Source organism: Scomber japonicus, chromosome 12, assembly GCF_027409825.1.
Source record: "Scomber japonicus isolate fScoJap1 chromosome 12, fScoJap1.pri, whole genome shotgun sequence".
NCBI lineage: Eukaryota > Metazoa > Chordata > Actinopteri > Scombriformes > Scombridae > Scomber > Scomber japonicus.
In genome coordinates, this window is record NC_070589.1 from 4,776,996 (window position 1) to 4,792,756 (window position 15,761).

At 38.9% G+C, this 15,761-nt stretch overlaps 1 pseudogene; it reads right to left on the reverse strand.

Moving 5' to 3' along the window:
• LOC128369199 (cadherin-12-like) overlaps positions 1-15,428 on the reverse strand; it is a 115,326-nt pseudogene extending 99,898 nt beyond the window's left edge.
• Positions 15,429-15,761: the final 333 nt, after the last annotated feature.

Here is a 15,761-nt window from a genome sequence, read left to right on the forward strand (position 1 = left end):
AAAAGAGAATAGAAAAATTACAATTAAGAAATTGTGGACCTATCCTTTAAATGAACATATGAATTGTATCAATTGGTCTTGTATTTTGGTATAAGAGTTGTGATAATTGTGATAAGAGGTTTTACTGCAGCATTTTAAACATTTTAGTAATTAAAATGCTATTAAATCCTATGTGGCCCTCAACTCACTGATTTTACTCACCAAGATCACTTTACTAGTTGTGATGTTGCATTGTGGGAAATGTAGGGTGTTGTGTTGTTGGAGTTTGACCCATATCAGGGACTAAAATTAAGAAGCAGGTTTCGATTTTTAATGAAAATGTTTTACATTTGAATAATAATAAACACATTTGCTGTGTGTGTATTAAAGAAATGGAGGTCCCTCCACTTTTTTGTCTTAAAAAAAAGTATTAATATTTAATAGTCAAGATGAGTTAGAGCAGCAGCTAATAACAGCAAATAACTGAACTCTCGCAAATGACACAGAGAACTCAGGTTTATAGTAGTGGCCTCATTATGAAATAATGTAGAGCTGAGTATTTGTAAAGCCTGGCTTCATTATTTATTCATAGTGATGTATCTGTAAGTCATCTGACTAATATACCATGACATAGAAGCTAGTGGAGGTACACGAAACTCGTCACACATTTTCAGTGCATTAATTAAAGTCGACACAGGAAGCAACACGTGTAGAACGTTACATCGGAGCCGCATTACATCACGATTTAAAAGATGGAGGTCAGCGCGCTGCAGCCTTTACTCCCAAAAGTCACATCCCATTACCCCAGACATCATAAAGTGAATGAATGAGTGGTTTAAGGTATCAGAAACAGTTATCCTCAAAGGACGTATAATGGATAGAACAGTTCAAGAAATAAAGCCTTACTCCAACTTTAATCTGTCCTAACAACCAGAGGATACAGTCATTAAAAGGCATCCGTCAGTATCCTTCACCCAGGAGCCTCCTCTCCTACACCCCCCCCCCCCCCCAACCACAAAAAAAAAAGAAAAGACAAAGAATTGGTCTTATCCTTTTCAGTTGGAGCTTCTCTCAGTTTCAGAACCATGGACAGCTCCATCTCCCAGAGTTAGTTTCTTTTACAAAGTGCAACTGAAATATACATTCTTTTCACTTTTGTGCAGGGACATCAAAGCCATATAAATCCTGATGATGCTGCTGTGGTGCTTATATTTCCATTTTTTAAAAGAGTGGAAACAATGTGTAGGCTTCAAAACTCGTGGACCTTTCTCATGGCATCAAAACTGCCTTTTTTCAGACATCCTGTTATTACAAACATATGTAAATAATGTAATTAGTGATAGTTGTGTCAGGGTGCTGCTATTCTGAAAGGGCACATTAATATAACAGAGCATATGCTAGTGTTATTAGTAACACCTGTGTGTTTTCTTACCTTCTGCTATGAACAAAGTCTGTTGACAGTTGAGGGAAAGACACACTGTCAACTTCTCTCCTCTACGAAAGAAAGAAATTCAGACTGCAGCCTACAAATATTGATACAAGGCCTTTTCTCTCTGTTTCAACCAGCAGCAATTTAAGCTGCCCATCCCTTTACAGTGTTAAGTTTGAATTCCATTTGGAAAGCAGAAGCTAGGAAACCTAACTTTCTAACATCAAAATGCCTATTAACACATACAATACCGGTCTAAAGTTTTAGAACAGCCCAATCTTCCCAGTTTTTTTTATTGAAATTCAAGCAGTTCAAGTCCAATGAATAGCTTGAAATGGTACAAAGGTAAGTGGTGAACTGCCAGAGGTTAAAAAAGGTAAGGTTACCCAAAACTGAAAATTATACATAAACACTTCAAATGAAGTCACAGAGAAAGTGTGAAGAAAGTCAAGGTGTCAGTGAGTACAGTCTCCTTCACCATCAAAAAGCATACAGACACTGGGAGAAACTCAAACCCAAAGCCACAACAGAGTCAGAAGACAAGTTTCTGAGAGTCAACAGCTTGTGTGGTAGGTGGTTCACAGGACAACAGCTTCAAGCACAGCTTCATAGCGGTCGTAGTAAGCAAGTCTCAGTTTCAACTGTGAAGAGAAGACTTGGAGTTGCAGGTTTGACAGGTCGAGTCGCAGCTTGAAAGTCATTGCTAAGAGTCAGAATAAGAAGAAGAGGCTTGTCTGGGCCATGAAACACCACCAATGAATATGACTACTGAAGACTGGAAGAAGGTGTTATGCACTGATGAATCAAAATTTAAAATATTCTGTTCAATATTATGTTCATCACACAGTCGCCGTCGAGTATGCGAAAGGATGGTTCCTCAGTGTGTGACATTAACTGTCAAATATGGAGCAGGAAGCATGATGGTCAGGGGTTCATCCTACAGCAAGATAATGACCCAAACATAAGTCCAAGCTATGCCAGAACTACCTTAGGAAAAAAAATGAAGATGGTAAGCTTAAAAACATTTTTTCAATAAAAAACTGGAAAAATTGGGGTGTTCCAGAACTTTTGACCGGTAGTGTAGATATTAGTTCATTTAGCACAGTGATGGACCGGTGACCTGTCCAGGGTGTACCCTGCCTCCCGCCCTATGACGGCTGAGATTAGCTCCAGCCCCTTTGCGACACTCTAGACTAGAGGATAAGTGGTATGGAAAATAAATGAATGAAAAGATTAAATATTTTTCAGCACTTCTATTACTGCATCTCCTCTTTTTCATGGTTCCAGGTTCAGTGATGGAAAATAACCAGATTTTCAAAGCTCACACAACATGTAGACTGAAGTGTAGATCATTATTTAATTTGTTCCTTCTTCCTTTCAAACTTACCAATAAGTTAAATGTTCTGTCAGCTGAATATGGTGATAGAGCCCTATCAATATTGACATGCAATATCTTGCACTATGTTATACTATGGCTCAGGAGGTAGAGCAGCCGTCCACCAATCAGAAGATTGGCAATTCAATTATCGGCTCCTCCAGTCCACATGTCGATGTGTCCTTGGGCAAGATATTAACCCCAAATTGCTTCTGATGGCTGTGTATGAATGTGTGTTAATTTCCTCCTGATGAGCAGGTTGGTACTCTGTGTAGTAGCTCCTGTCATCAGTGTATGAATGTGTGTGAATGAATGAATGTGACATGTAGTGTAGAAGCGCCTTGAGTGGTCAAACGATTAGAAAAGAGCAATATAAGTACAGTCTATTTACCATTTACTGGTGCAATATTCTAGTTATATTAGTCTCTTTGTTTTGTTACTGTATGAAACTAGGCTATTTAAATGGATTTTAATGTAAGAATGATTATAAGGATTGTGCTAAGTCTGTCTGGAGATAAATGCTCTGTAATAGTCTGTGGTGCTTATCCCAAGAAGACTTTATTGTTAAAGTGTAATCTATCTTAACTTATACTACTTACATGTATGATTTACTTGCATGAACAATGTAGTGGTTGCCAGTTTACAGTTAATACAGAGTGCAACAGCAGTTCTTATACATACTAGACATAGAGAACACATCACTCTGAACTACACTGGCTCCCCATCTGTTACACAATTCAATTTAAGATTTTAATCATTACTTTAATTAATGGTCTGACTTCACATCACGTTTCACAAAGGAGACCTCACAGATCAAAGAACTAACTGTTTGGTTAAAATAAAGTTCTGCTTTGATTTTTAACTTTAAAGCTTTATATGACTTACACATTTTTCCAGCATGTCAAGAGAAGATGTGAGCTGAAATATTTGCTGTGAATTAAAGTGAAATAAATGCTGGCAGGGCACAGCGCTGCAACCGCACGCACGTTCAATTTTTAAACAAATAAATTATTAAGGTTGTTTTTTTGGAGGAGGATTTATGTTTATGTGGGAATCATTTATCAGAAGCAGACAGCAGCACAGGAGGTATTGATACTACAGTATTGATCTACTGAGCAGGGCTCTGAGTGAGCACAGTGCAAGGTGACCGGCCCTGATTTCAAAGTGTTGATTGTTGACTGCTGCTTGGATCATTACACTGTGCTCCACCCCCACCTGACTGACTGTGTGTTGATTGTGAAAGTAGATACTGACCTGTTGCATACTTTCTCTGCCACCTGATTCCAACTACCAAGCAGGTTAGTCTACATGCAACATATTACTGTTAAATGAAAAGTGACACTCAGCAGATCTGAGATTTTCTTATGAAGGTCTAAAAGGAAATGAGTAAACACGGCCGTCCTTTGACAAGAAAAACCTCCTAAATAAGAGAAAGCATGATGATTAACTTCTATGATTTAGAATAAAACTAAAAAAACTTTGAGCATCATTTAGACCTTCTTCTTTATGCTCATGTTCTAGTTAGCATTGAAACATCCCTTCTGTTTTCCATTTTGGTAGTGTGGAAATGAATATTGTAAAGTGAGGAGAGCAAGTTTTCCATGGCAGCCTGTGAAACTCTTTCCTAAGGCATTCGGCTGGCAACTTAGGTTTACACGAAACATTCCAAATGGTTTCCATTGGCAAAATTATACATTTATATTGAACCTGTTCAACTTGTACAACTGTTGGCTAAACGTATCCAGCCTGATGCCAGTCAGCTAAAACACTTTCTTGAATGCAGTTAAATTACAAATTTTGGGAATAAAGTTATGACAGTGCACATTTACTGTATTTTTTTATGTTCTCTTTTGCTGCAGATTCACAGTAGTCAACCTAAAAGTGATAAACTACATTTAACATGAGTTGTGACAATCTTCAACATCATACCTTATGTTTGATGAAACAGACTCACAGTTAACTAATTATTAACTCAACTGTATAAGTCCTGTTTCCATTAAGGAAGTTCTGGGTAAAATTTAGGAGGCGGGAACTTTATGGGAGCTGTTGTGTCTCCATACAGAGTAGGACCTTGATAGGATCCACCAGACTGGAGGTGGCCTAATCATTCTACAGTTTCCATTGTCACGTACAGTAATTGCTTATTTGGCGTGTAGTGGTTTGTTTTGTTTTGCTAGTCTATTTATATAGAATATATAAGAATGTATTTTGCAGGTTTGGGTAGTAACAGATGCTCAACGCAAATATTCCAGGCTCGTATCAAACCACCAACAAATAAATCAAGCTAACTCAGTTATGTACAGATGAAGGACAGGGCTCACGTTTCTCACAGTCACATTCTTTGCTTGTCATGTTTGTGTGTGTGTGTGTGTGTGTGTGTGTGTGTGTGTGTGTGTGTGTGTGTGTGTGTGTGTGTGTGTGTGTTGTTTTCCCTGAGCAACATCTGATGCAGACATGTTTTGACACAAATCCACATTATTTGATTTACCAGCAGAAATACAGGTCTCTCTTTTTGCCTCCATCCCTCTCTTTCCCTCTCTTTCTGTCTCTCTCTCTCTCTCTCTCTCTCACATATATATACATATACCTTCTGTTTGTGCGTCTGCCAGCTGGAGGTCTCAGCCCCCCTGCAGAGAAAAATCTGCTGCCAGTCTACCGTTGCAGGCGGGCTGGAGGAGAGCTGCTGGCATGTCAGTCTGCCAAACTGATGACATCCTGAGCTCGTCTTATTGCTTTCAGGGACATCATTTGGAGTTGGCGTGGGAACGCGCCTCTCTCCACCGACTCCTTTGTGGTTTGGTGATTAGAATGGACAGAGGCGAGAAAACTCTTGTGTTTTCTGCTTCTTTACCGATATTAAAGATCACACGAGGTATCAAATACTGTGCTGAGCATATATTATATTTATATGCAAGGCCAACTCCAGCTCTTTTATGTTGTGCATGTATTGGTTTCTGCCAAGAAGCCAATTACCAAACAATGCTCACTCATGTACATATGAAATATATTAGAACACATTAAGCATGGCGGTTATTCTTACATTAACCCATAGTATTATATTACTGTTATCCCTATGCATGTGGCGCCTTCATAGATTTCATTACAGAGCCAGGGAGTGCACACTCAACACCCTGTTTTCAATTGTTAAAGTGATTGTGGTTGTGCTCTGTTGTCTAAACTTTGCCCTGAGCGATTCCCTTCTGGCTGTTATTTTATCTCCAAGACTCCTTCACTTCCTCCCTGTGGATGTTGTCTTCAATTACTGAGCAGTGTATTCATTGATCCTGGAGGCAGAGTCTTCAGAGCAGAGACTCAGACAACAAAAGGCTCGCGCTCGGCTTGACCCTCGCCCCCTCGAAAAACACCACCACCGTCCAAGGTGATAGGATGTTCAAAAGGTTTGAAAACAGTCAGGATGAGTTCCTGCTTGAATGCTGATGATCATGGAAGAATTTGGAGTAAAGCAAGATTTTATAGTTACTCCACCAGTAGTTTTTTTTTGGGGGGTGGGGGGGGGGGGGGGTGCAGTCAAAGGTCAGTTGACTGATGGTGGTTACTACAACCAACTCATCCTGTTAAAACAGCCTCTTTATTTCAGGGTTGAGAAGAATGAAGTGAAAGTGATGTTGGTGTTTAACAGGCAGGGAGGATTTAAGACAAAAACATGCTATTAGTTGCAGTATGGGAGGTGTAGGATTCACCGCTTTTGGAGCTTAACCCATACGAGACACCAAAAGTAAGGATATATGTATGTATGGGGATAGAACTGTCGTTGTCTGTTCTCTTTTAATCTCTCTCCAACTTCATGGAATTACAATCCCAAATGACTGGGGTACTCTAGCAGCTCCAGTTCCACAGAGGAAGCAGGGATTACTGTGAAAAGACTGAGTTCATTTAAAAAAAAAAAAAAAAAAAAGGTTTAAGCCATTCCACGAACCCAACTGGGTTGTAAAATTAAATAGTTATTTCTATATATAATATAGATAATATATTATACATATTTCTATGTAGAGCAGTTTCACAAGAAAAGCCTCACTTCAGTTAGACATGTCAAGAAACTGATCTATAGAAAATGGGCTACCCCCCCCCCACCCCCACCCTCAACACACACATAAATATGGTATTCAGCTATTTATCTGGACTTTGTGAAATTTCCTAATTCAATCACTCCTTTATTGCATTTCCTTTCCGGAAAACACTCCCTGGTCACTACTAATGGTTCCAATAATTATCCTTTACTAAAGCTCTCCTTCAATTTGCAGGTAATGGATCCCCATGGTGTTTGTGTTTAACACACCAGGCTAAAGAGTGGGTGTCTAGACTGAGCAGGCTTCGATGGCTTACCATTAACATTGATGTGATAAAAGGAGGCACAAAAAAAGAAAAGAATTCTGAGGCTGTATACGAAGGATCATATCTTACCACTATAGGAGTTCTTCTAAAAGACAATAAAGTGTCTTGAGTTTCCTCTCAAGACCAGTTCACAAAGCTGCTGAGAAACCGTTTTATTGAGGAACTGAGAGAAGTCCTGAGCTGTGAGAAGGAGGCGAGGGTCAATATGTTTGTTTCCACTGCAGGAACTTGACCGTCCGTCAATAGTAGGAGCCGCCCCTGAATGACAATCTCACAGAAGTGTTACGTGGGCAAAACGAGTCCCTGCCTCGGGGTATGTACTCCTCGCTGCCTCGAAAAATTCCTGGGTGGGGCTTGAGGTTGACTCGTGCTGATATATGGGTATACTCAAAGCGCGATGTGATGTCAACAGAAAGCATCAAAATAAGTGATCACACGACAATGGGAACTGTTGCAGAATGATTAGGTCACCTCCAGAGTCTGGTGGGTCCTATCAAGGTCCTGCTCTGTAATGCAGACACAACAGCTGAGAGGACAGAGTGAGAGGATGTTCCTGTAAAGTTCCCAACTCCTAAATCTTACCTGGAATTTCCTTAATGGAAAAGGGACTTATACCGTTAGTGGACAGGTGACTGGATCAGTCTGCATCAGTGTATATGAAATGAAATGGTGAATATACATGAACACTAATAGGGGAGATTAAACAAAGTAAAATCCTGACACGTCAAGTAGATTGTACTTGGATCCAAACATCATCTATATATTGATATTTGAAGTTCTTTGATGAGGTAACAGCACCAGATTTACTGGGTTATCCACACATGGCCATGAAACCAGCTGCATCATTTATTACAGTTTGTGATTATATAATGTGCACTTATTAAAGAATTGTCAAACAAAGAGGAGTCTGAAGAATTGTTTGTTTGATGAATAATTCTAACAGACGGCTGAGATATTCCAAGTCCTCAGCAGAGGGAACTGCATTTTTCAGAGTTTTTTGGATTGTTTCACTTTGTTGTTGAGCTTGCTGGATCGTTATTAACTTGACTGCCATCTAAATCTCCTTTAAAAGGTTGTTATTGTGGTGCTTTTTCAGAGACATATGATGAGGCTTATTGTGACTGATTGAGAACAGGTCTAAGTGACTCTAACTTCTAGACTTGTCGTTTTTGGTCTAACAATGTTTTCTTTCTACATACCTTCTATATACTTAAATGGGCACTTGAAACAAATTTCAGTAGAATATCAAAAGGTGAGATGTAAATATGCACGTACCTTTCCAACATACTGTGGTTCAGAGCCCATGTACTCCTCCAGGACAAAGAACTGGTTCCACACCCATCCTCTTTTAATTCTGTGAACCCTCGACCTCCCGTGTCTTCTTTGCCTCATCCTTCCCTCCAACGATATCACTTCCCCCAAAGATGTCCTTGCACTCTTACTTCCTGTTCCTCCCCTGGCTGACGGCACCCCGCCTTTAGTTCTGCTCTGCAGCTGAGCCTGCAGAGGGATTTGGGAGCTGTAGTCCAACAGGAAACAGGAGCCCACCAAAAGTAAAGTGACATATTCCCTTGTGATCATCAGGGAGTATGGTTAAAATAAAAAAGGGAGTGAGAAGTTCAAACAGATGGCTGCTTCCAGGTTGGAAATTGACATGCATCCAAAGCTGGCTTTGCCCTGGAGGTAAGCATCAGGGAAAGTGCTGTAAATTCAATATGGTCCAAGTCAATGTAGTGTCCTGGCTGCAGTGTGAGGGATACTGGAGAGCATTATGTTCCTGAAGGAGTTATTGAATGTCTTGGTTTGATATTGTTTGAGGTTTTCTTAAAGTTTTTGGAGTTTTTTTGGCTCTGGTCCTGTGTTCACCTTCTCTACAGGTCTTCTCTGTTGGTCAGGGTTAGGCACCTAGAGGAAAAGATACAATTAAAAGAGATTACAAAACAGAAGAAGAGATAAAACCCCACTGGTGATAAGAGCAACATGTTTTGATCAACATCAGGCTTGTGAAAAAGTTAAATGTCCCAAAAGTTTAAAAATGTGACAAATTAGTAATGGCACACTTATCTCCAGATAAACCACAGTAATAGTAATCAACACAAACACCGTCAAATGTGATAATAAACACAATATGAAAATGAAAGGATTTAATTTCGACCCAAAAGAAACCTAAAAGCAGATGAATCTCTATCTCTATGTGTGTTATATATGCTAGGGTATGAATCATTTTTATACTGACAGTCTGATAGTACAGACACCACAGGCACAACGCAATACTCTTGTATGGACACTCGAGTGGTCAACTACATTCATTTATAGTGTTGAAACTGTAGGAAAAGCTGCCATGTGGAGACCCCCAGAGAGACATAGATGCTGTCTTCACGCAGGTGGCAGTAGGATGAAAATGTGACCAAAGTAGAAAATGGTTTTCCCTTCAGCTTTGATTCTAACTGGTGGACAGGAATCCATGTTAATACATCCTAGTAAAATCACTGCATACTAACTAAGAGGGTGAGCTCAGGTGTGAAAGCAAAATGATGGTTATTGTCATACATTCATTTGGGTGTCATTGTCACGTGCATGTAAACACCAGAGCGTCGCCTGTATAATAGTTATGAGTGGAAAACATGCACCTGCTCCGTGGAGCACTTGTAATGAACACTCGACACGTCGCCCACTCTTCCACATTATTGAAATGCATGCAGGGCGATGTTGTAGGTGATGTGAAGTGTTTGCTCAGTCTGAATGAGTGCTATCATTGTCACCGCTGCGTCAGGCCACAGACCAGGCATCTCCAATCAGATCACAGGACCCTAATTAGACACCAAGGCTTTAGCATGCGAGGTCGTCGGCGGTCTTGGTGGATTACACTGACAGCCGATGCATGGTACTGACACGTGTTGTGTAGTGGATGAAGGGGCTGTTTGCTAATGCGTTGGGGTAAATATGAAGGTTTTGCATTGTTTTGTATTCCTGTAATTACTGTGTTTAGTAATTATTGAGTTCAGAAAATAACAGAGTTGAAGGCCTGGATGATTCATACTTGTGGCAGTGGTACAGAACAAGAAATGTTAAAGGTGTGTGTCTTATTGTGTCCATCACATTAAACCAACAAACTATTTACTGAGCCTACTATGTAAAAACATCTTTTTCATGTGGTGCTTCTTCTCTACACTGCTGAGAAAAACTAATGGTCTCAGTCAGACTGGATAGAGTCATTTGAATTCTCCACATACTGACTATTAAAAGATCTCCTTCAAATGTGCTTTCAATGGAAGTGATGGAGGACTAAATCCACAGTGTGTCCACACAGTCATTTGAAAGTAGATGATCAGCTTCTATTGAGCTTCATCAGTGTGAGTTAGTCATATCAAGTGATATCTGACACATTTACAGTCTGTTTACCATCAAATTCCCTCTTAGTGTTTCCTGTTGAGCTGTGGTGGAAGTATAGTAACAGTTCTTGTTTATTTATTGAAGTGGGATAAGAGGTTTTACTGCAGCATTTTAAACATTCTATCACATCTCCTACGAATCCATAAACTCACCAAGATCACTTTACTAGTTGCATTGTGGGAAATGCAGAATGTTGTGTTGTTGGAGTTTGACCTATATCAGGGACTAAAATTAAGAATATCTCAGCCAATTTTTAATTTTTAATGACTGCTTAATTTGAATAATAATAAACACATTTTGTTGTGTTATATTAGCTTTAGATCACTTACATTGCTATGAAGAGATTTGAACTGTTTTTATAAGACAGACCGGAACATTTGTGGACCTGTCCTTTAAATCTATCAGGTATAAGACACACTCACCTCCAAACCTGACGTGCCATCACTCAGCTAATACAGCCAGAGTGATTCCTCACACTTGTCAACACAACACAGAGAGGCTGTATGTTTAACTGTTGCTAAGGAAAGCAGGGAACATGAGCTATAATCCATCTGCCTTGTGTTGTGACTGTGGTGTTCACTTCTACTTGGCAGTGACTTCTTGCTTGTGTACTATGTTCTACTACAGCCAATCAAACAGTGATAGAGCAGTGTTCACATCCTGTATTTGACAAGCTTGTCCACATGTCCTCATACAATCTTACTTAATTGTATTTATTTAACAGGCAAAATGAGCAGTATTGTATCAGATTATAGCTTAAAACTGATTTCCAAGTGATAGTATAAGTAGCTGAAGTTTTATTAACATCAGTATTAAAGTCAGGAAAAAACAGAAATAACTACTGTAGCAATCATCAGTAACTTAACATCATTACATTTCCAATCAGACAAGTATTACTGCTGCTCACATCATCATCAGTGACTGTAGATCTGAGAAGCCCTCAGTTATGATTTCATATACGATTTAAAATGTTTTAAAGACTGTGTCAAAGTCAATTCAGACATTTTCTTCTAAACACTAAATAAGTCATAAATGTATTTCTAAAAAAGGTGTAAAAAGCATTTCAACCATTTAGATTTGAATTGTAGAGCTAGGCTTCACACACTGTGTTTCAAGTTAGCCGACGAGCTAGCAGCCGAGTTAGCCGCCGAGCTAGCAGCTGAGTTAGCAGCAGAAAGCTCTCAGACATAACGTCCATGTTTCTGGTAGAGGTGGTGACTTTGATTGACAGGTGACACTTGGTAGTGGGCGGGGTTTCAGTGTTTGGGAGCAGATAAAGAGGCTGATTTTTACACAACTTTGAAGCCTAATTTCATATATTTGGCATTTTTTTAAGCATTCAAATTTAGCAGGGTGGTTAACAACACACTTTTCTGTGGTATGTCAAACTCAGAACACATATTTATTCTTACTTTACACTGACTTTAAAGACTACCTGAACTAATCAAACTTAGCTGACTGAAATCAAAGCTAACACAGCAGTCTATGTGGAGGCTCTTTTTAACCTTGAGTTAGCACTGCACACTGTTACTAACTGTTTAAGAGCTTATGGTGCAACACTGTGAATGATATTTCAGCTCCTCTAATATGCCAACAGACGCTGATACATGTTTAATGATTAAATATGTGTTGATCTCTGACAGCAGGGCCTTGAAGCTCAGCAGTGTGAAATTCTTGTTTTTTTAACTCTTACATTTAGTGTTTTACAGTATATATAGTCTTTTTAAATGCAGAGGTATTAGTCTCATGAACATTCACCTCATCCCAGTGAACAGGTGACATTCAGCAGGCTCAAACAAGTGATTTATAACAAGTTTGTGCATTTAAGAGAGTTTGTTGAATCCAAATTAGAAGATTTATTTGAGCAAACTTCACAAAAGCTGGAGATTTAGGTAAGGAAGGGAACTCAAAACCTGTCTGTTCAGTCTGGTGCTTGATTAAGAAATGAATTGTTTTATAGTCTTTTTATTCTAGTTATTTTATGTTGATGCTTTTTAGTGTTTTCTACTTTTCACCTCATTCTATTATTATCATTCTATAGTTTTATCTTTTAATCCTTTTTTATTTGTCTTGTTTGTTTTGTCTCTTGATCCCTTTCTTAACCTAGTTTTAGTCCTGCTTTTATAAAACTTCATCTTTTATTTTACTTTTCTTTTGTTTTTTAATGTATTACTTTTTATTCTAACTTTTAATAAACCCTTTATCTTTTCTCTCTTATTTACTTATTTATTTACTTATTTTATTTATTTACTTATTTCATTTAAATGTTCTAAACATTTGTATTATTCTTATTTTCTGCTGTGTGCATTGGTCTTAATTTTTGTCTTTTAATTTGTTATTTTGTCTTTTATTCCTTTTTACTTGTTGTCACTTATTCTGTCTTACTATCAGCTTGTCAATTAACTAGACTCAAAAAATCCTATATTCTCAATTGGTGAATGAAATACAAATGCTAAAGGGTAAGAGGGTGGGTGTTGTGTAGCTGCTCCATTCCCTCCATTCAGCTTAAACGTGAGCTCAGAAAATCAGTGATGAATACCAACAACCAGAAACATCTCTAGAGTTGTCATGAGGGAATCTCTCTTGTATGTTTCCCTAAATTCACATTCTACTTTAGGTCATGAGGGACGTTTGTGTGCACGGCTGCTCCGTACACCATCACATGACCAGGCTGTCATGGATCAGTGCTCCCTGAAACAAGAGGCGTAAATGTAAATGGTGTAAATGCCTCCTTGGAGACGGTTATGTGTGTGTGTGTGTGTAACATGAGCATGGTGGAGCCTGACCAATTGGAACTGTGAGCCCTGAAGATCTTTTCTTTAGCTCCAAATCATTTTTCACTTGGAGCGATTTCTCACTAAAGAAGACAGCACAGTGTTGTCATTTTGTATCTCCAGTGAATGGAACAGAGGCAAGGAAAATATATAGAATTACATGTGTCTTATTGGCTGACAGGTTTAACATTGCAGTGAGTGTGAGGGAAAAGTGGACATATAATGATTTTTATAGGTAAAAGGGTTGAAGAGAAGAAATGGTACAAACACAATGTCTGTTGAGCCAGGAAAACAAGGTGTGTATATGTGTGTATGAGTTTCAAGTTATGTGAATATTGTTATGACCAGAACTAACAGATGGCTCAGCTCTGTGACCAGCAACTTACATAAAGAACTCTAAACCTGAGAACAAATCTACAAGCTGTGCCAACATGAATAAAGAGTACGAGAGTCAGAAGGACCTGGCCCAAAAGAACAAAAGATGGGGAGTGTTTGAACCAGAACTTTCCACCTGCTAAACTACAAGAAACTACATAACCTAGTCTAGTGAAACAAAACCACACATGCGTTTCGTCACATTGTTCTGCTCCAAAAATCAGGATAAAACTGACTATTTTATTTATCATTTATTAACAATATCATTTATTTAATTTTGGGGTATTTTAGTAGCTATTTTATTTCTTCTTGTGCATAGTTAGAGGTGTGTATTAAGCAATGTGTAACCAAGTGATTTCCTGAGAAAGATCAATATCTATCTAGTTATCTGACTTGTCAACCAATAAACAAAAACAATGGTAAATGGTAAATAGACTGTACTCATATAGCACTTTTCTAGTCTTTAGACCACTCAAAGCTCTTTTACACTACGTGTCCCATTCACCTATTCACACACATTCATACACTGATGACAAAAGCACACAGAGTACCAACCTGCTCATCAGGAGGAAACTAACCATTTACACACATTCACAGCCATTGGTGCAGCCATCGGGAGCAATTTGCAGTTAAGTATCTTGCCCAAAAACACATTGACAGCCAATCTTCCAACTGGTGGACGACCGCTCTACCGCTCAACCTCCTGAGCCACAGCCGTGTAACCAAGTGATTTCCTGAGAAGGATCAATAAAGTATCTTTCTATCTAGTTACCAGACTTGTCCACCAATAGACAGGAACTCTGTGAACTCCACCCAGGCTCAGCAATCCTGTGTTAAAATGATGGCGCTTGTCAGGGTTAACATGGTATGGATGCTGTTTAATTGGTGGGGAGTCACCTACATCAATATCATTTTGTAAGACGGAACTGGTGACCAAAGCAGCTCAATAATGCCAGGCAAGTGAGCTAAATGTGCATCAAGCTTAGTTAGCTCTTCTGACTTCTGCAACCGCCCCCTTACACCACTCTGCTTTAGACAGAACAACAAAAACCTCCTCAACATCCAGATTGAAAGTATGGATGGGCTTACCAAGTTCAGCACTGGACAGCTCCACAGAACTGGCAGCCACACAGTCAGGACCAAGCTCAGCCCTACAAGTATGACAAGGTTTATTATGTCATTTACTTGGTCACTTTGAGTAGTCAGCTGTTTTCAACTCTCAAAATCTCCTATCTTACAGAATGAGTAGGTATCTAATGCTGCTCATTTTTGTTTGAAACATTCAAGATTATATGATAAATCAAATTCCTTTACCAAATGTCTAAGCAGTGTGTAGTCCTTACATGCAATAAAAAAAATAATAATAAAATAAAATAAAAAAAACACTGCATTGAAAGTCTATTTAGAAGTAGAGTCCAGCCAGCCTTTGGCGTGCAAGTGTGTGTGTGTGTGTGTGTGTGTGTGTGTGTGTGTGTGTGTGCATATGTATGAGTTCTCCTGAGAGCCTTTCGGTTCAGTCAGGCACATAACCCGAACTCTCGCTGAGTATTAGAATAATATTTGAAGGGAAATGGAAGTGGAGTGGTACTTCAAAGTAGATAAGGCATTTGCAGAACTCTATGACCTGGAACCTTCAAGCATGTTGGCCACAACACAAGTACTGATGTCATAGGAAATGTTCTTTTGGTCAAAACAATGTGTAATTCATCATGTGCTTCTCATATGCTTACGTCCTTAACTTGTGTAACATGTCGTAATCTGAAGTCACAAAACAATAAAATCAAGTTCTTCAAAGTGTGAGAATGTTCAATATTCTTCTTATTCTCTACCATCAATGAATTTTCTTCTAACAAGTATTGCGTGTGGATCAAAGCCTGATATATCTCATTCCTCTGCTCCATAGAACTCCAAAAACTTTTGTCCAAAATCTATTAAAAACACATCAATAAGGCACAACGCTGCACTGATTGACATGTTCCTTTATTACAATGAACACACACACTGTAGTTCATTTTGTTTGAGCAGTATAGAGCTACAGCATGTACTGGCTTATGTGATTCTATGTTCAATCACACTTTGAAGC